The following is a 21,354-nucleotide window of genomic DNA, read 5'->3' as shown; positions in this document are numbered from 1 at the left end:
TTATAACAAAAGCATTATTGATAACTGCAAGTTAAAAGTGCTTTGTCCAAATTGCTCCTAAATGGACCCTACCGTACTTTGTTTTTGGCCAAACATTAATAATTTTTTTATAAAGTGTTACTACTAAAAATATTTTTTAGTTTTTGAGAAAACTATCGAAAACCCTTCTTTTTGTTTAAATTCAAACATTAGCTCAATGATATTTTATAAAATGTTTCCAATAAGAAAGAATTTTTTTATGGATTAAAAATGCCTTTAATGAAAATCATTTAAACTAATCAAAATTTCAAATTTACAGAGAATTTAAATTTAGAGTTTGTTTGGCAGTTTTAGAAATTGTTTGATAGTGAGAAAAACACTTTGATTACAAATTTGGATGTTCAACAAAATTTTTAAAACCGCTATTAAGAAGTTAGAGAATTACTTAATTTTTTGGAATAACACTTGTATATTTTTCTTTTAAAAATCATTTTTTATTATCCATATCATTATCCAAAATACTTGTCTTTTTAATTTTTTTTTAATAAATTTTTTTTACTAAGTTTAATGAAAAATTAATAAAATTGCAAACATTGAATTTTTTATCATTATCTTAGAGTACGACAGAATTCATTGCATGACGTGCAAGTCATGCTTTGCAAGATTTGCCATTTTCACTATAGTATTACTCTAAGTTGTCAACTAGGGTATATAAAATCATGTTGTCAATTAACGAATAAAAAATGAATTTCATTGCAATAATTTGTTTTGAATCCATTTCATTCACGACAATTCTCAATTAAATTAATCTAATTAAAATATTTTTCATGTGAAAAGTTGACTTGAATTTTGAGTTTACCTCTCGTTTTATACATCTAGCAAGCACATTGAACTTGTCTTATTCTATGGATTCTATCTAAAAATAAGAATCTCAAGTGGATGGATCATTCTATTTCTCATAGTATGGATTCGGCGTACGCTAAAAAAGGAGTTAATTTAAAGAATTAACATCTAACAAACTCGAAGTAGCATTTAACAAGAATATCTTCTATTAGAAAATTATCAATAACTTTTCAATTGAGTCAAAAATACAATTTGAGATACTTTCCAACAATCTCCACCTTGACTCAAATTTTCAAGATTCAAACAAACTCAAAATTCTTCCATATTACTTCGTTCCCACACCCTAAAGGGAATTTAGTATAAGCAATGTTTGAACTTCACTGTAAGAATGAACTTAGTCATCATATTTGCGGGATTGTCCACTATAGAGATTTTTTTTTATTATAATAACACCCTATGTCATCATTTCCCTAATAAAATGTATTCTGACATCAACATGTTTGATCATTTTATGAAACATTTGATTTTTAATCAAATGTCCTTTGGCTATCACAATACACACACAGTTAATTCTTGTTGTAAGCTTAAATTGCCAACCAAACCTTTAAGTCAAATAACTTTTTTCACTACTTTTAGGCTGCCATGTATTTTGCTTTAGTGGTTGACAAAGCAACTATAGATTCCAAAGTTACTTTCCAACTAATACGACTACCACATAAAGTGAATACATACCTTATTAGAGATCTTCTTCTATACAAATCTCCAATATAAATCCATTTAACTGCTTGTCAATGGATCTTTCTAAGGCGATCCACAACTATTTGCCACATTAACTACATTTGAATTGTCTAGCTTAGTGCAAACCATGACATACATAATGCTCCCAATTGCACTAACATAAGGACAATATTCCTCAAATCCATGGTAGTTTATTAAACTCATTAAGGTGGTTTTTAATACATACCTTCTTTCATCTATAGAGTAAATAACCACTCCCTTAAATACAAGCGATTTGTAAAAGACTTTGTCATATAGTCTTTCTAGCTTCAACCATAACTTGGCAATTGTATCCTCTTTTGCAACCTCACAAAGCACCTCATTACCCTAGCATAATAGAATAACACTATGCACTTTCTCCATAGGTTCATCATTCTCTTCATCAAACATTGTTGTTGGTAGAGTCTCTCTACCTTTCAATGCTTTTGACAACCCTTATTGAACCAATAAGGCACGCATCTTAATGGACCACAAATTGAAATCGTTTCTTTCATCAAACTTCTCAACCATAAACTTTGTTTCCCATTTCAAGTCGAATAACCTAAGCTCTGATAGCAATTTGTTGTGAAAACACTACAAGAAAATTAAGTATTGTTGACCCACTTAGATTTACTTTTGCAACGGATTTGTACTTTTGCAAATTTCTAACACACTTACTCCATTGAAAATTGAATTGCTCGTCGCTTATATGTATCTTTTTACCAACAGTAATGGTAACAAAAAATACCCATTGGCAAAAACATATTATTGCGATGGATTAAACCATTGCAAATATTCAACTAATATATTTTATCACAAAAACAATTTACTTATAAAAAAAATAATTGGATTTTCATAAACAATTTTTTTCAATAAAAATTATTACTCACTAAAATAGTGTTATTATAGTGGATAATAATACCACACATAATTTGTTGAAAAAAATAATTATTTCTTATGAATATGAAATTAACCTTTTCACCATAATAGTATGATAAATAAGATCTAGCTAGTTATAAAATAATTTTATGATTATTTTTTTAGTTTCATATAATATTTATAGATACCAATTTAAAAGAGATTATATATATAATCATAATAGTTTTAACATTTTAACCTTTTTATAACTATTTTTTATTATCCATTTTACTAAGAAATTGATGAAATATTATTATTAATATATAAGTTTTATAGATAATATATAATTTATAATATATATATAGAGGCTTGGTGGCACAAATATTTCCCTACCCCCTCTACACCAAGTTTTTTTGGCCCAAACCTACGATTAGTCTTGAATTTAGGACTCGGTAAAAACGTGAATATAAGGAAGACTCCATAAAAACACGAATGTAATATATATATATATATAGAAACCAAAAAAAAAAAAAATCATATAAATGTATATATATTTTCTTATATTTTATAAATTTTAAGAAATAAAAATTTCATGATTATTTTATTCTTTTCATTCTTACCCTTCTACACCAAGTTCTTTTTGGCCTAAAGAATTTTAGGACTCGGTAAAAACGTGAATATAAGGAAGGAATTCCGAGTTTCCAATCTTTGTAATGAATAATAATTCTTTGAGACATTCTATTTTGCTATTGTATATTATTAAGAATATTACTTAGATTTACTTTTATTTTATTTTATTCTATAGATAAGGTATGATTTATAATTAATGTACAACTTATGTCAGATGCCAAATAACTATATTAAGTTCTCGAAAGCATAAAAATTGAGAAGGGGAAAAAAAAAATAGAATAGATGTAGCGTCATTGACTGTTTAAAAGGAAGAATTATGTAGGAACAATAAAAATTTAGAATGGGAAGTAGCATCTATGGCTGGTCAGAGAGAATAACTCTTTCCTTCCCCTCATGTCTCTCTACATTAAGATTAATTTCTTTTTGGAATTTTGGTTCCCTCTTTTCTTCTCTAACAAGAAATTTTCATCTTCTTGGAGTTTGGTGGTAACATCTTTGTCTTCTCTAACAAGCAAGTACAGACTTTTTATTATTTTTGAAGATTATGGTATGTGACGTGCTGTTTGTCTTGATCCCTTTGAGATGGAAGATTGTGGTCTAGTTTCAATTCAATGTGCTTTTTATGGTTTAATTCCCATGTTCCTTTCAGATTTCTTTGCTTAGGAGCCTTCCTTATCCCCTTTTTCTTTAACCAATGATTTGATCAATAATTACCACCAAATAAATTAAAGAGAATTGTTTTATTAAATGATGAATCTTACACTAAACAGAATGTCGTTAGACTAGAATCAGTAGGTGTATTAAATAAACTTATGTGCTTTCCGGGATAAATTACTTAGAAAAACCAATCCTTATCCTAATTTGCTTAAGCCTAGATTCAAACATCCAATCACCATTTCAACTTCCAAGACTGGCATCATAATTTTATTTGGGCAACCCACATATAAACTGGATCCTTCATCTAATTAAGTTCCTAGTTTTGTTATAATCCCAGCAATAAGAAAGGAAAATTGTGATCCTAAGGCAGTTTATCTTACTGGAAATATAGATTCATATCATCATTTCTAAGATCCATTTATTAACATTAATATTCTTTCTTGGGGGAAGGTGAAAAAATCCTTTCTTTCTTTTGATATTTGAATAGATTTTTTACATTATGACATGAAACTAGCTAAGGAATTTTTTTTCTGGAAGTAGCAAATTTATGTTATTTCCAAATTTCTATCAACTTACATAAGTATTTCACCCTAAGAGATTTCCATTGTGGCCCTACAGCCAGCTGCAGGGTGTAGTAATTTATTCAATTTGGAATTCATCCATATCCTTTTTGATAGCATGAAGACCTTCCGAAAAACTAGGATAACATACAACCTTGACATCCCAATAAGTAACAATAGGGGTTCAGAAAGCATTGAAATTCCCCATGAAGTTCCACATCTTTTTGTTTCCTTACATTTTTTTTTACCAACGTCTTAGACTACATATATTTTGTAATATAGGCACTTCTGAAATTAATGAGTGATCCACAATTTGAAGACTGAGTCAAGGTAGGTTTGTCCTACAGTTTAATTTCTTTAAATCATGTGCATGCCCTCATATGGACGGTGCTTGGCTGCACCTACCATGGACTCCATTGATTTTCAATGTTTCCTATATTTAGTCTGATTTCTTTTGGGTTTTCTTTTTTGGGAACAAAAAAAAAAAAAATGATTAATATTTCGCATTATTTCTTTATTGTTTCTCTCAAATTTCTTGAAATTAATATTTGGACGTATTAGCTAATTTCTTCTTATTTTTAGTCATATTCTAAAATAATTTTTCTAGACTTCGTTGTTGAACTATTAAAATTTGATATTTATATATATATATTTTTTAATTTTAATTTTTTGCATCATGTTATAGAATACAGAAGTTAAAGAACTCATATACAATGAACAAGGATTGGATCAATCTTCAATTTCCAAACCCCCTTTTTTTGGAGGGCATTGAATCCTTCTTGAATTTTGCATGAGAAAATCTTTCCGGAAGACAAAACTATTTTGTGTCCATGTAACAAATGTGGAAACCAACGCCTTCCATCAACCTATGATGATGTTAAGTACAATTTGGTTAAATATGGTTTCAAATCAACATATCAAGTTTGGGACTTACATGGTGAAAGTGCAACGCTTGAGGCCAATGAACGAGCCTCAACATTCCAACATCAATCCAATAAGGAATTGATGGAGAATTTAGACCAAGATTTCATAAAGTCAACATGCGAAAGTGTTGATAAAAGTTCAAATGAAATTGATGAAGAGAACATAAACATAATGTTAGAGGATAGAGAACATATCACGAAAGAATTTGGCACAGAATTTAGCGAAAAGGTTTCAAGAGGCAATGACTACTTTATATCCTGGATGTGAGATACTCACTGTGCTTACCTTCATTTTAAAATTATATGGCTTAAAAGTAAGCCATGGATGGAGTTAAAAAAACTTTATCAAGCTACTTCAACTACTTCAACTACTTCAAGAAGTGTTACCTTCAGGTAATAAGATCCCGAATAACACATATCATGCAAAGAAGATTATAAATGCATTGAGTCTTGATTACAAAAAAATAGACGCTTGTTAAAATGATTGAATCTTATATTGGAGAGAGTATGAAGCAAAGATTAGTTGTTCAACATGTGGTGCTTCTAGATATAAAGTAGAAAAGGATCCAAACAAGAAAAGAAGAAAAGTGCCTAACAAAGTGTTAAGATATTTTCCATTGATACCAAGGCTGCAAAGAATGTACAGGTTTGTATTTTATTTTATATATATTTTTTGTAGTTATATAAATATAAATTTTTCCCAACTACAATACGAGTGAATCACTTTGTTTTATGTAGTGTACCATGGGTTGAAAAAAACATGACTTGGCATTTAACTAGAAGAATGCCACCAGGAAAGATGGGGCATCTTGCTGATTCAAATGCATGGAAACATATCGATGATATGTACAAAGATTTCTCAAAAGAGCCTCGAAATGTTCGACTACTACTGGCTATGATGGATTTAATCCTTTTGGATCATATAGCACTTACAATGTTTGGCCTATTAAATGTGTAGTATATAATCTTCCACCAAATTTATTCATGAAACATCAATTTTCATTGCTAACATTAATTATCGATGGTCCTTGACAACCAGGAAAAGACATTGATGTTTACTTACAACCATTGGTTGATGAGTTGCAAGATCTTTGTCATAAAGGGGTGAGGACATTTGATTCACATAGTAACAACAGTTTTAATATGCATGTTGTTTTATTATGGACTATATATGATTTCTCAACATATGGAGTCTTATCTGGATGTAAGACAAAGAGAAAATTTGGTTGTCCTTGTTGTGGTCCAAATACTGATTCCTTAAGACTTCCAAATGGAAAAAAAAAAAAAAACATGTCTATATGGGTCATAGGTGATGGTTGCCACTTTCATATGAATTAAGAAATGATACAAGTGTCGGCACATTTAATAAAAAAGAGAAGCATCGATGACAACCCATTCGTTTGACTGGGAAAGAAACATAAGAAATGACAACTAATTTGGAAGTACAGTGGGGAAAGAAGACGAAAAAGACAAAGATATGCTCAGGAAGCAGAAGAAAATGGTGATGGTGATAGGTTAGCATGCTTCTCCAAGTGATCTATACTATACAATCTTGAATATTGGAAATACATTCCTATTTGCCACAATTTGGATGTTATGCATATTGAGAAAAATGTATGTGAAATCCTTATTGCGTTGATGTTAAACACTAAAGGGAAAACAAAGGATGATGCTAATGCACGAAGGGACTTGAAGCATTTTAAAATTAAAGAGTGGTTGTGGTTGAGGAAGCAAAATGACAAGGAAATTCAAATACCTGCACGATATTGGTTAAAAAAAAAAAAAAGGAAAAACAATTATTGCTTAAAGCATTGCATGATTTACAAGTTCCTTTTGGATTTAGTACTAATTGGAGTAACATTGTTAAAGAAGATAGTATGGATTTGAAGAACATGAAATCTCATTATTACCATATTCTAATGCAACATTTGCTCCCAATATTGATTCAACATGTGTTTAAGGATTGAAAGGAAATTCCAAAAATAATAAGGAGTTTTTGCATGTTCTTCAATGCATTATGCTCAAAAGTCATAGATCTTGAAACACTCGTTGCACTAGAAAGGAGCATGGCAAAGCAATTATGTAAAATGGAGAAGATTTTCCCTCCCTCAATATTTGTTATCATGATGCATTTGCCAATCCATTTAGCTTATGAGATTCATGTATGTGGTCCTGTACGCTATCGATGGATGTATCCATTTGAAAGGTACATTTTGAGCATTATCAAATATTTAATTTTATATTTTCAATTTATGAGTATTTTTATTTTACTTATTAAATATATCCCTAGCTAATATGCTGTTGATATTCAAAGGTTGATGAAAACATTCAAGGGCTGTGTTGCTAACAAGGCACGACCTCAAGGTTGTATAGCATAAAGGTATATCCAAAAGGAGACACTAACATATTGCACCGAATATAAAACTAAAAGCAATGTAAACCTTTCTCAAAAACTTGAAAAGGTATTTGATGGATCCAACCTACTTCAACTAAATTTGTTTGATGATAATGACAATAATTTAATTGGTCTTGATAGTGGACCAATTGGTTTCGGTCAAGAATTTGTCATTGAGGGTGTTGAGGATGAACAAGCTTGTAGATGGGTATTGAAAAGTCATCCATCGTATGAGTCATGGAGAAGGTATGTAGTACATTAATATTATATGTATATATGTGTGTGCGTGGGTGTGTTTTGAATCCTTATTTAATAATTGGATTAAATTTAGAAATAAATCATTTATACTTCTTTATGGTTAGGAAGCATGAACATATGTTACAACAACGTTATTCAATGACCACATTTCGTTCAAGTTCTAAGGATAAATCTCTAGTTGATGAGGCTACAATATACTATGGGGCTCCTGTTCATGAATTCACCTCATAGTACTCAAGCCTGAGCAATAACTCTACTTCAAAAGAAGCAGAGGAGCATCAACTCAGAATCATCAATGAAAGGAAACAAAGAAGAATGATATCTAATAGAGAATTTGCTTGCAGGTCAAGGATACAAAAATAGAAGCACTTGTATGAGATTTGGTCACAGGTTGTTCGCCTCATAAATGAGAATCGCAGCCTCATAGACAAGTTGAACCATGTGTCGAGTGCTATGATCAGATTCTTCAAGAGAATGTGAGGCTCAAAGATGAAGTTTCTCACATTTGCCAAATGTTTACAGACCTCCAAATAAGCAATCCTTACACCACATTAAGAGATAACTTGGGCTAGAGGTGGGGGGATGTTTCCTGCAACACAACTCATCTCAATAAGATAAAATCATTTCTCATGGTTACCTATAATCAAGCAACAAGATTGTAGAAATAGGTTATTTTATAAAGAAATGGTGATAGTAGTGTGATAAGAGATTATGCATTTGTGAAGGATACCTCCATCAAGTTTCTCTACAAAATGTATTGGAAAGAATGGTGAGACCATAGAAAAAACCTCAGCTTTTCCAACAAATTCGTAGGAAAACTAAGAAATTCCACTCAAAATCATCATTTGTTAGTCAAGGAAAAAAAATGCTAGTGTTTCCTGATCCTTTAAGCTTTCAGTTCTATTTGCATCTTGGAAATAATTCATAATCAAGAACTTGTTCATGAATATCACAACATTGACAGAACCGTTCTATGTCTACTATTAGCAACTGCAGATCAGATGATGAAACTCTAGTCATTACTTTAAGGAAACATCACACAATGATTTCAATTTGCGAGATATTGAATTACTCTTATCAATTTACAAGATCACATGCAAAATAAAATAGACTAATTGACATAGGAAAATAAGGGTAAATTACATTGGGTTAGTGCTAATGGCATTAGTAGGGCACCACCCTCTAGTGAGGGTGAGATGGGAAATATAAGATTCATGTATTGACGTAGTCTAATAGACCCTTAAAGAACATCCAAACCTGGAAATGAGAGCACGCCCATCAAACTGAAAGAATTGAGAAAAAATAGGCGGGCTAAAGGGCTTATTACATATATAGAAGAGGTAAAATGAGTTAGAGCTTGCAAGGATTACAAAAAAGTACTGACGCATGAATAATAGTAAGAAAATGGAATACCTTAGGAATAAAAGTGTATGAAACCATGTATTTCACAAATAAAAAAAATAACATATAGTTTTGTACAATAAATAGAAATTAATTGTTTACAATGAACAGAAGTTTTTCCATTGTAAATTTGTATGGAGCAATCAACGAAGTTCGGTGAAATAGAAGATCCATGAGATCAAATTTTCTTGTTCAAAAGAAGATCTCTCTTCTTCTTCATTCTCAATAGGAATACATTAACAAAACAGAATTGGGTTTAGTGAGGTGATGGTTTTTATTTTTTTGTTATGGTTTCCTTTTTAAAAATATCTATTGGTAAACAAATTCGAGTTTTTTTTTTTTTTTTGTAGGGTTATAGTGATCAAAATTATCTTTAATATGGCATGAATCTATAGATGGCAAGACACTTATGTGTTTACAAGGGCCATGGGTGAGATGTTGATAAACAACATAAGAGGGGAAATACTAGTAGTCATCATCTATCCAAGATTCATTGAGAGCCCTTGTAGAGAGCCCTTCACGGATGGATGGAAGGAAACAGGTATCTGTACTCAAACCAAGCTTTATTGTCTCTAAATAGAATTTACTTGGTTGCTTAAATAAGCTTTATAGGTATCTAATTTTCTCTCTCTTATGATCAATTTTTTTCATCTTTGTTGTTATGAAAATCTTAGGCCTTGGTAGGGCCAATAGTTTTATATTAAGGAAAAGGCCATCTCATAAGGTTTCTTGTAGACTCCAAATAAATCTTTTACGTTGTAAGCTTTATTACATTTTTTTCACCTACCATATGTTGTTGCACTCTTGACATGATTGTATGTAGGTCCCTACCGACATGGTCGTAAACGCAACCTTGGCAAGCATGGCGAAGTTTGGGAGCACTTTATGATTGCACTGTTTGGGAAAAAAATCTTTAACTAACTAGCATTCAATCAATACACTCCACTTGCCCTTTCCTTCATTTTTTGTCCATGTGAAGAAACCATTAGAGTTATGTCTAGGGGCTCATATCATTGCCACAACACCACTTAACTCACTATACGACATCTACTATCTAATCGCATTTTATATTTTTAGGTAGTATATGTCTTATAGCGATTTAAGTGTTGTTGTAGTGATGATATGAGCCCCTAGAGACAGGTTTGGGGGTTGTTAAACAACGCATCAGAGCACTACAAAGAAGAGGCAAGCTAAGCACCATTTGCAATTGTGATACTACCTAATATCTACAGGTGTGATACCTCATCACGAGCACCATCTACATCACTCAAGGTTGCTCGTAGATCATAAGGTTGCTCCGAAGAAATGGTTGAGCAGAAGGTTTGTGAAGGTCAGCCAAACGGAATAAAAACCTTTTGAGGGAGGAAAAAAAGAGAGGCAAGGCCAAGATTTCAGATGGTCTCGGTGATCTATGACCACCCTGAAGAAGTTTTTGATAGCTACATCACGAGTCTCTTTCCTTCAAAACCATAACAAAATACCTCCATTCTAAAAAAGAAGAGTAGAGGAAAAGATGGCTATGTATGAGAAAGTCGTAAAGGACTCTCTTGAGACAAATTTCTGGAGGCCTATTCAGGCTATCTTTTGAATTGTTACTGGTATACTTATTTTTTAATGCAATCCATTAGTTTTTTTATTTTTATTTTATTGCCAATAGACTATCCATTTCCACTCTTTTTTAGAACAAGAAGAAGATTATATAACCATTCTACATATCCGGCAGTTCAAATTAGCTTGTCAGAGGCGGTATTTGATATCTTCCTTGAAATTTCTAATCACATCGGGTGTCATTCTTCTTTTTGGCTGCTTGAATGGACCCTTGCTTAATTGAATTAGAATCTTGGGCTCAACTAACTTAGCTTCCTTTTTAAACCAGGCATCTCATGATAGTTCCCATGTAAAGTAATCTCTGTACTGACAACTGGATAATATGTTCCTACATACCTAGCTCGAGCATTTTGCTTATCAATCCTATGTTCTGTAGGACTGGTTGGCGAACTGGGTGCAAGAATTCTGAAACTTATTCTACAGTCTCCACTGGAAGGACTCATTTTCTTAAAGTCTGTCTAGGTTGGTTTAAGATCCTAAATTTCTTCATCTTTTGTAATCTCTGGAGATTTTCCTTTATCATCTCCTTATCTACGACCAACCTCCAATTCTATAGCGCCCACCTTTAATCTTGGTCCTTCTAGCATCTTTCCATCATTTCCTATAGTATGGTCGAGCTTCTAACCATCTAAACTCTTGAGAGCTTTTAGGCAAGCTTAACCCCTTAGCGCCCTAGGAAAATGCAAGTTTCGATTTAAGAGGAACTCACCTCGAATGGCATTGATGCTAGGATCTTTCTTTCTATTGATAGAGCTAGGGTTCTATCGCATGGCAAGATGAAAGACCGAAGACAAGTTAGCCAATCGAGGAACTCTTGGCCCTCATGCTGAAGTTCACTAATGTTAAAACAACCAAAGCCTTCTTGGCTTATAACCTTCTACGAATATTGAAAGGTACCACCAATGCGGTATCTTTTCTGGCTCCTCATGTTATAAGGTTCACTGGCCCCCAATCCTGTCTCTAGGGGCTCATATCATCGCTATAATAACACTTAACTCGCTATACGACATATACTACCTAAAATAATAAAATATGATTAAAGGTTATTTAACGATGAACAAGACCATAAGGAGAATTCTAGGAAGATATTATTAAAATACTTATAGGAAAAAAAAACATTAGGAATATATAGAGAACTCCTTACCATTCGTGACCCTTAGACACAAGGGTCACTCGTTAACCAAAAGGAGATTTTTATTATAATTTCTAATATCAGTTTTAACCGCCCGTGCCCCTTAGATGCAAAGGCCACTCTCTACTATAGGGGGGCGCACACCCACTGATCTCTCATGCCAGGGGAGTTCCCAGGGCCCTCGAGGGCTCCCTTTTATACATTTTTTTTGGGAGTCCCCTAATTCCATTGACCATTAATAATTCTCAAGGGAGAGCCCTTGGATCCCCTATTCTTGGAAAACTCAGCTACTCTCGTTCGTGTCTCTCCCTAAGAGTCACTCACTTAAGGTTAAGGGAGTTAAAGTAATTTGTTGGATTATTGTAAATGACCAACAAACCTTTTTCCTGGATGGAGCATTGGGTGGATTGCATATCCTGCAATCCAATTTATCTCCATTGATGGGATTAGAGACAAGAAGGCATTGGTTATTTTCGGATTTTAAAGCGTATCATGAGGGACAAGATCCTGGGGTGGGTACAACCCACCTGTTACACAGAGGCATATCCAGATTTGCTCTCTACTGGAGGTGATAAGAGAGTGGTGACCTCTTCTTTATAGGGCAAGTTGCAAAGCCCACCAAAGCCATCAGGGCGTAGAAAAACTTTTAGTGATTGGCACGTTATACTTCGATAGTGGCTCCACACCTCCTATATAGTAGTAGGTGTGTTAGGAAAGGGAAATTTTATTTGATCTTGATTTTAGCACATTGTGTTTGTGTCAAGTTTTACTCAAAACCTTTTTCCATGGTGGTGAACAGGAGAAGGTAGCCCTCGTGGTAACACAAGTACTGTACAAGCAAGTAAAACTAGAGGGGAGCTAAGCCATCAAAGCAAGAAGTATAGGCTTGCAGGATCAAGTGGAAAGAGCAGAACTTGAGAGGTCTCACGATTACTAAGCTAAGGGAAACTTTCAATAATGGCTACCACAATCGTGCTTTGCTACGATTTGATGTGGAATTGAAAGCAAAGAAAGCTTAACGCAACCGACATAGTTAAGCAAGCAACAATTGAGAGCCGAAGGTCGGACCATAGGGCTTGCATGGGGTAGCAGCCTAACCCTAACCTTAGGGTGGTCATAGATCACAAGGAGCCAGTCATTGAGGTTGGTAAACTCAGGGTGCCTACCATATGTGTTACCTTTCGGTATCCATAGAAGGCTATAAGACAAGAAGGCTCTGGTATTTTTAACGTTAGCAGACTTCATTATGAGAGCCAAGAGTGCTTGGGGTAGGCACGACCTTCCTGGTGAAGTCTAGAGGCGATGTTAACTTCTAAAGGGGAATTGGCCCTCTAACAAATAGCAAGAAAAAAAAATACACACACATATGAGAAAAAGATTTCAAATAATGAATACAGCATAGCACATATTTCACACAAATTTAATACAATTTTAAAATATATTAATACATGAGAACAACAGGTGTGAATACATAAAATAAAAAGTCAAGGGTCTTAAATTTATAAGCACTCTACTACTGACACTAATTGTTGCCATTTCCATATCTTGCTAATTAGCGACAACTTTTCCATGTCTTCACTATAGCTATTCCAGTATTGGTTATTAGAGTTAGGCTTGCCTTCGTTACAATTTTAGTTTAGGCTAGCAAATCTAGGAAATTGTGTAGTTGTATACATTTTTTTTATTTATCAGAATCAAACAATATATTAGAGCCAACAAAGTTTTCTTTCCCCTGTTCATATATTTTGGAAATCTATAGGAACTATTTGTGTGCCCTCAATCTCAAACATAAACAACCAATAGCACAACCTCTAGAAAGATAAGGAAATTATGGTCTTGAATTGATGATGTGTCAGAAAGTCTATAGGAAGGAAAGGTACATGCCAATTATCTATCATGCTATGTTCTAGAAACTTAAAAAGCTTAAAATCCAGTCAATATTGTGGATAGATTTAACTATAAAAGAGGATCTGTTTTTCATGTTTGACACCATCAAAATATAGTCTAAATACAAAACTAATAAGATTCCTAAAATTTTAGCCCATGAAGATAAATGTTATGCATGCATCTAATAATGAAAAATAAATTTTATTCGAAATAATAATATTCTTGATATAATCATGCATACAAAGCCTAACCCCTGTGTGTTTAAAATATCAAAGATATAAATTAGTAACACGCAAAGGCATCATAAAACAAAGGAAACATTTTTTTTTTTCCATTGGCAAGCACATTACTTAGAGTGAAGGAGTTGTAAGATTAAAAATAAAAAACACAAATTTAGATAAGTAATTGTGGGTTTCATCTTTTATACACATTTTGGAAGTAATATGAGACGATATGAGTACTTTAATTTTTTTTCCCTTAAAAGCAATAAAATTAGTTCCTAAACGTTTGTTTCTACAATAAGATTCAAGAAGCAAGAGTGAGAATAGAAGGTCAAAATTAGAAAATGATCAAGAAATAAAAATAAAAATTTTATTCCAATTTACACTTAGCATATATATAAATAAAAAACTATATGTATAGACATAAATCGACACTTGAATTTTTTTAGGTTACAACAATCAGTTGCCATTTAGAAGGTTCAAGACTCTTTTTTGTCTAAATGATGACTACCATTGGATTCAAAGCACCAATAAAGTCTAGATGATGGTGATGGAGAGAGAGAAACAATTGATCTCTTTATCGATCCTCATCAAACATATTGAAAAAAAACAAATATTTTATCCTTAAAAGAATAACAAAGCAAAGAAAGATCATAGAAGTCGAATCTTAGGGCTTAGTTTCCAAATCCTTGCCTACAAACCCTTCAAAAAATTGCGTTAGCAAAATTGAATCCCACAAAGCCCTAGGACTCATATTCGAACTTACGAGATGAAAGAATGACATATAGTGAAAGAAATCAAGGACAAATTAGAGAGAAAGAATACCTGAAGAAATTCTATGAGAAATCTACTTTGCTAGGTCCCAATGGTAAAGAGGATGTCTTGACAAGATGCTTTGTTCATAAGTGTGATGCCATATAGTAGATCGAGAAGCCCTAATATGCCTATACATGTGGTCAAAATTAAATGACTTCTAAAACCCATATGTGAGGGCAATATGAAAAATTACCACAACTATAAAAGAATAGAAAAATTGCTTATAGTTGCATCAAGTGTGAGCCTGCATCAAAATATTATCTTTGAACCGGGTTTTATCATGGCCACTAACATACACTTCAACAGGAATTTTCCTTAGTAAAAATTTCCCTCCATCAAGCCCTATAGAAGGGGACATACTTTGGTCATGACTATATATTAATTTTAGTTGCAATTTTTCTTAGCCTCGACTAAAATTTTGTTATACCTTATACATTTTGTAGTGACAACTTCTAAGTGACAATCAGTGTATCATATGTGACTGAAAATCCAGTCTTTCATGCACATTCCAAACATATAGAATTGGATTATCATTTTATAAAAAAGAAAAGGTAGCAACAAAAGCACTCATCACCAGATATCTTGTACTTTACTATAAAATAGTACATATTTTTACCAAGCCATTATCAAGGGAGTCCTTTTAGGAATTTAGGTTCAAGTAGTGACTCACTTTGTGCCACTCAAAAACTTGAGGGAGCCTAAAAAAGTTAATCTTGGCTAAGAATTGAATAATAATTCAAATGCTTAAAGTGAATCAAATCTATTTAAAGCTCAATGAAAGTAATTTTAATATCCTAAATAATAGTAATCCAAGCTTAACAATAGCCCATCGTTCCATGCATGAATAGAGAAATGCAACTATCGGAGTCAAACTTTGCCAAATGTGTGGCTATATGCATGAGAATCCCATATTCAAAGCCAAAAGAAGTTTAAATCCATTATTACCTTTTGTAATGTGATTAGTTGTGTAACTCTTGTACTGATTTTTATATTTCCTTTTTTTCATCTTCTAAGATCATATATATATAATTGTAAGCCATCTTCAAATAATAAGAGAGTCAAGTTTCACGACATCATACAATGCTTTTGATTTTACCATTAAAACAAGCAATAGCTTACATCCTCACAGTGCACCCTTATTATACTAGTTCTTTTTTTTTAAATATAATATAAAAAAAATGGATTAATGGATGGATCAAACGGGGACGAACAAGATGAATAGAAGAAAGTAGCTCCTAAATAATTTTTCAAAAAACTTACAATTAGCGTTCATTGTACTAAAAAAAAAATACATTGACAGCATAATAGTAATTAATGATAATTAAATTAAAGAATATGAGACCTAATATACTTATTATATGTTGTTCCTTATAATTTGATCTTCATAATCCAAATAGAATGAAGTCATCTACCTTTTGAATTGTATCTTTATTCCTTTGGTTACAAATCCATCTTTTTCTATGATCATTTGATATGCCCATATCCGTAAGGATAGATACCATGACCATGAACTTAATATGATCATTAATTTTGGATTACTTGACTGGATACAAGTTAAATATGTCTATAATCAAGATATCATGATGTCTAATATTGAAAATATTAAATTATTAGTTTCCTAACTTAAAAGAGAATATATAATTATTTTAGAATTTCACTCACGTATAAATTTAAAGTAATTAATAATATAATCATTAGTGCAATTTCTTTTTAAGATTCATAACATATATAATATAGTAACATGGAGATATTGTAAATCCAATTGGTATAGCTTTCAAGACATTCATCTCATTAGTTCCTATACAATTCAAAATACATATACATTAGCACATGCAGCTTGGAATCCAATTCCAATAATTAAGGTAAGTTATTTCTCCAATGTTGGAAAACCTAGAGGTTTGGTGGTTCAACCCCAAGAAGCTAAGTGAGGAAACAAGCACAAGCACAAGCCACGCACACACTAAGCGTGCATCAGGAATGCACTGTATGCGCAACAGTCACATGCCCATGTGCATCAATCTCGCATTAGTCTTTTGCACGCATGCACACCAACCTTTGCCCACACGCGCACCAAATTGCACCTGTGCACGCACCAAGCCACACCCACGTGCACCAAGTCGTACCCATGCGCACACCTTGTGCACATCCTACACACTTGGGCATCTTTAATAGTTGACTCGCACCTTGAGATGACTATGGTGACGGTATAGATGGAGGGTGAGGTTATTGATGGAATATGTTTATTAATTATTTAAATATTCCATCATGTCTTCTCAAGGGGGTCTAATGTCTTCTCCATACATTTCTAAAACGACCCATAATGTTCTTTAAGAGGGGGTAGGTGACTCAAGGGGACACTATGGCACGACCTTGGGCATGCCTAGGACACACAAACGATGCACTAGCACGCACATATGGACTCCATAACATGTATGACGCACACCTCGTGATTGTAATGGCACGGAGCCTAGTGCAACCTATCCCTTCCTCGAGTTGGCACAAGGGCGCCTAAAGACTTGTACATTGAGCTAATTCGAGAAGCCATGGGAGTAATTCCATGGCTCAATGGGGCAACTAGATATGCAACCAACTCAGACCCGATATGCCTATGCATGGCATAGAGGTGCAATCCCCTATGTAGGAGGGAAATTAGACCAAGGGCATAATGCCATGGCTCAGTGTTGTGACTCAGGTGGCAAGGCATTAATAAGCCTTGCGATCAGATGGAGCCTAACACACGCCCAAAGCCACAGGCACCTTGACATGGCATGGGCTTAAGCATTAGTGTGGGAAAAGGCATGCTAATGCATCAGATGGACATGATCAGATGGTTGATGCATAGTGCTAGTTCAAAAAGCCATTAATCAGAGGCACCTTGATGGATACCCGTTCACAAGAGGCACCTTATTAGAGGGACTCATCAATAGTAGCTCTATGAGAGATGGCTTGAGATAGTGGCTAGTGGCATCTTAAAGGTTGTTAATTAGTGTGGCACATGAGAGACAACAACTCAACTCAGCAAAGAGAACATACAAGTAGTTGTGGATTGTAGCTGGTGCAAAGAGACACCTTGGTTCAAAGGGGTGTCTCCAATTGGGTGGTTATGGTAACCACTAACAGGCTCTTGGTTTGAAATTTGGACATGTAATTACAGGTTGTGAGTTATATATAAACCTTCTTACATATCAGAGATAGAGAGATAGACATTAATGCTTAGTAGGTTATAAGCATTATGGGTTCTCTGACTCTTGTAAAGTGTTGAGACACTTGAGACGATTTTGTATCTTGTAGTTGTTGATTGAATAACACAAGTTGGGAAAGGATTCTCGTAATTGACTTGGCCTCTTTAAGTTGCTTTTGTGAGGTAATCAAAGAAGGTTGGCTAAGAAAGGGTTCTTAGCACTACACACTCAAATAAAAATTTGGGTTGAATCTTAGGAGTGTAACAAGTGGTATTAGAGTATGACTAGAAAATGGTTGGTGGTAGTGCAGTAGAAGTCTTGTGGGAAAGGATTGCTTGAATGGAAGAAATACTAGGAGAATGGCCAAGTGAGGATGACATCGTGGCCTTGTGGGCATAGAACATTGTGGGGAGGATCCAAGTGCAGAGGAGTTTGCTAGGTCACATGACCAATATTTTTAGGAGAAGGTTGTTGGTTTAGAGACAAATATCTAGTCCTTGATGGAAGACTTCAAAGGCACCCTACAATCTTATGGAGAAGACACTAAAGTCATTAAGAAAGCGATGTTGCAAGGATCCTCCTCAGGCTTTGAAGCCCCTCTCAAAAATCGAGTCCTAGAGCTTAAGGACTTCAATGGAAATCTAAATGCAAAAGAGTTGGAGAATTTCTTGTGAAACATGAAGCAATTCTTCAAGGCTACTCATGTTCCTGATGATGAAAGAGTTTCAATTACCAATATGCATCTTACTAGTGATGCAAAATTATGGTGGTGCACTAAGGTGGAAGATGATGAAGAGTTTAGAAGACCCCAAATCACCACTTGGGAGACTTTAAAGAAGGAGTTGAAAGACTAGTTCCTCCCCACCAACACTACTTGGGTGGCTAAAAAATCATTGAAAAGACTTGGACACACTAGATTTATAAGGGACTATGTCAAGGTATTCATTTTCTTGATGCCTTATATAAAGAACATGTTAGACAAGGACAAGCTCTTCAATTTTATGTCTAGATTGCATGGGTGGGCTCAAACCAAACTTTGGAGGCAATGGGTTAGTAATCTCCCTAATACCATGGCTATAATAGATTGTCTAATAGATTAAAAGATGGGTGGTGCCATCTTTACCATGCAAAAACCTAAGACAGAGGGAAGTACGAAGGCTAAGGCTAAGGGTAAGACTTTTAATAAGTCAAGGTGGAAGAAATAGTACAAGAAAGGTGTTGTAGTGGCAAAACTAGTGGAGAAGACCATTGAATTTGTGCAGCAGACCACTCGGATAGTAGGATGCTTCATCTGTAATGGCCCAAATAGAGTTAGGGACTGCCCCAAAATCTCGACCGTTATGACTATAGATGAAAATGGAGAATCTAACTCAAAGGCCTTTCCTAGATTCAGTCTATTGCAACTTATGAATGTGATTCATGGTGAGACCTTTGTCCAAAAATCACTAATGCATGTGCATGCAATTGTGAATGGTGTGCAAGTTAAGCCTATGGTGGATAGTGGTGCCACTCATAATTTTGTGGCCACTAGAGATGTAGCCAAATTGGGACTGAAACTAGAGAATGATAGCAATCAAATCAAGGTAGTCAATAGAAAAACCCAAAAGATCCATGGTGTAGCCAACAATGTCCTTATGCAAGTCGATGAATGGAATGGTACTTGCAGCCTACTTTGTGTGCCCTTGGATGATTTTGATTTGATATTTGATATGAACTTCATCCTTAAGGCTAAGGTGGCCTTGATCCCCACACCTTGGTGGCCTGATAGTCTTGGAAGAAAGTCAACCTTGCATTGTGCAGACCTTGAAGATTAAAAATGGTGATAAGGGTTAGCCTAAGATGTTGTTTGCTATCCAATTAAAGAAGGGTTTGAAATGGAGCCAGGATACTTATGTTGCATCCTTGATTAAGATCAAGGGGGAACAATATGTGGAAGTCCCTAATTCAATAGTCAAGATTTTGAAGGAGTTCAGAGACGCGATGCCTACAAAACTTGCCAAGAAGTTGCCACCCTAGTGGCTTATTGACCACAAGATAGAATTACTACCTAGAACAAAGCCCTCGGCTCAAGCCCCTTATAGGATGTCCCTTGCAGAATGGCTAGAACTACAGAAACAATTGAAAAAGTTATTGGATGTAGGTCTAATCCAACTCTCGAGGGCTCCATCTAGTGCACCAGTGTTGTTCCATGAAAAGCAAGATGGCACTCTACACACGTGTGTAAACTATAGGGCCATGAACAAAGTCACCATAAAAAAAAAATGTTCAATCCATTTGGCAGCAGAATTGTTTGGTAGACGTTCAAAGGGTTCCTACTTCTCCAAATTGGATTTGAGATCAAGCTATTGGTAGGTGCAGATTACAATAGGAGATGAGAGGGAAACCACGTGTTACTCGTTATGGCTCATACGAGTTTCTGGTAATGCCATTTGGCTTAACCAATGCCCTTGCTACTTTTTTAAACTTAATGAATGATGTTTTGTTTGACTACTTGGATGTCTTTGTTGTAGTGTACCTAGATGACATTGTAGTGTACAAGTAGACTCTAAAGAAGTATGAGAAGCATATGAGGATGGTTTTCTAGCAATTGAGGGAGCATAAGTTTTATGTGAAGCTAGAGAAATGTGAATTTTCTTATAAATAAATCACATTTCTTGGACATAAGATCAATGGAAGCTTGATCAAAATGGATGAGGGCAAGGTGTAGGTTATCAAGAAGTGACTAGTCCCCAACAAGCTGATAGAATTACTGTCTTTCCTTAGCTTAGCCAACTATTATAGAAGGTTCATCAAGCGATATTCAAAAATGGTGTATTTCTATATTGACCTACTAAATAAGGACAACAAGTGGGATTGGAGTATGCAATATCACATGACATTTGAAGGCCTGAAGGAAGCCATCTCTACTGAACCTATGTTGCAGTTGCCAGACCTTGACCTACCCTTCGAAGTCCAAACAAATGCCTTAAATAGGGCCTTGGATGGGGTCCTTGTCTAGAAAAGGCACATTGTGGCATTTGAGTGCAAAAGTTGAATGATGCAAAGCAATGATACTCCACTCACAAGAAGGAAATGATGGTTATGGTTCATTGTCTACAGTAGTGGAGGCATTATTTTCTTAGGAGCATATTCACAGTGGTCACTAACAACATGGCCAACACCTTCTTCAAAACATAGAAGAAGTTGAGTCCCAAACAGCCCCGATGGTAGGAGTTCTTAGCCAACTTCAAGTTTGAATGGTTGCATTA

Source organism: Vitis vinifera, chromosome 17, assembly GCF_030704535.1.
Source record: "Vitis vinifera cultivar Pinot Noir 40024 chromosome 17, ASM3070453v1".
In the NCBI taxonomy this organism is placed as follows: domain Eukaryota; kingdom Viridiplantae; phylum Streptophyta; class Magnoliopsida; order Vitales; family Vitaceae; genus Vitis; species Vitis vinifera.
This window is presented reverse-complemented; position numbering follows the sequence as displayed.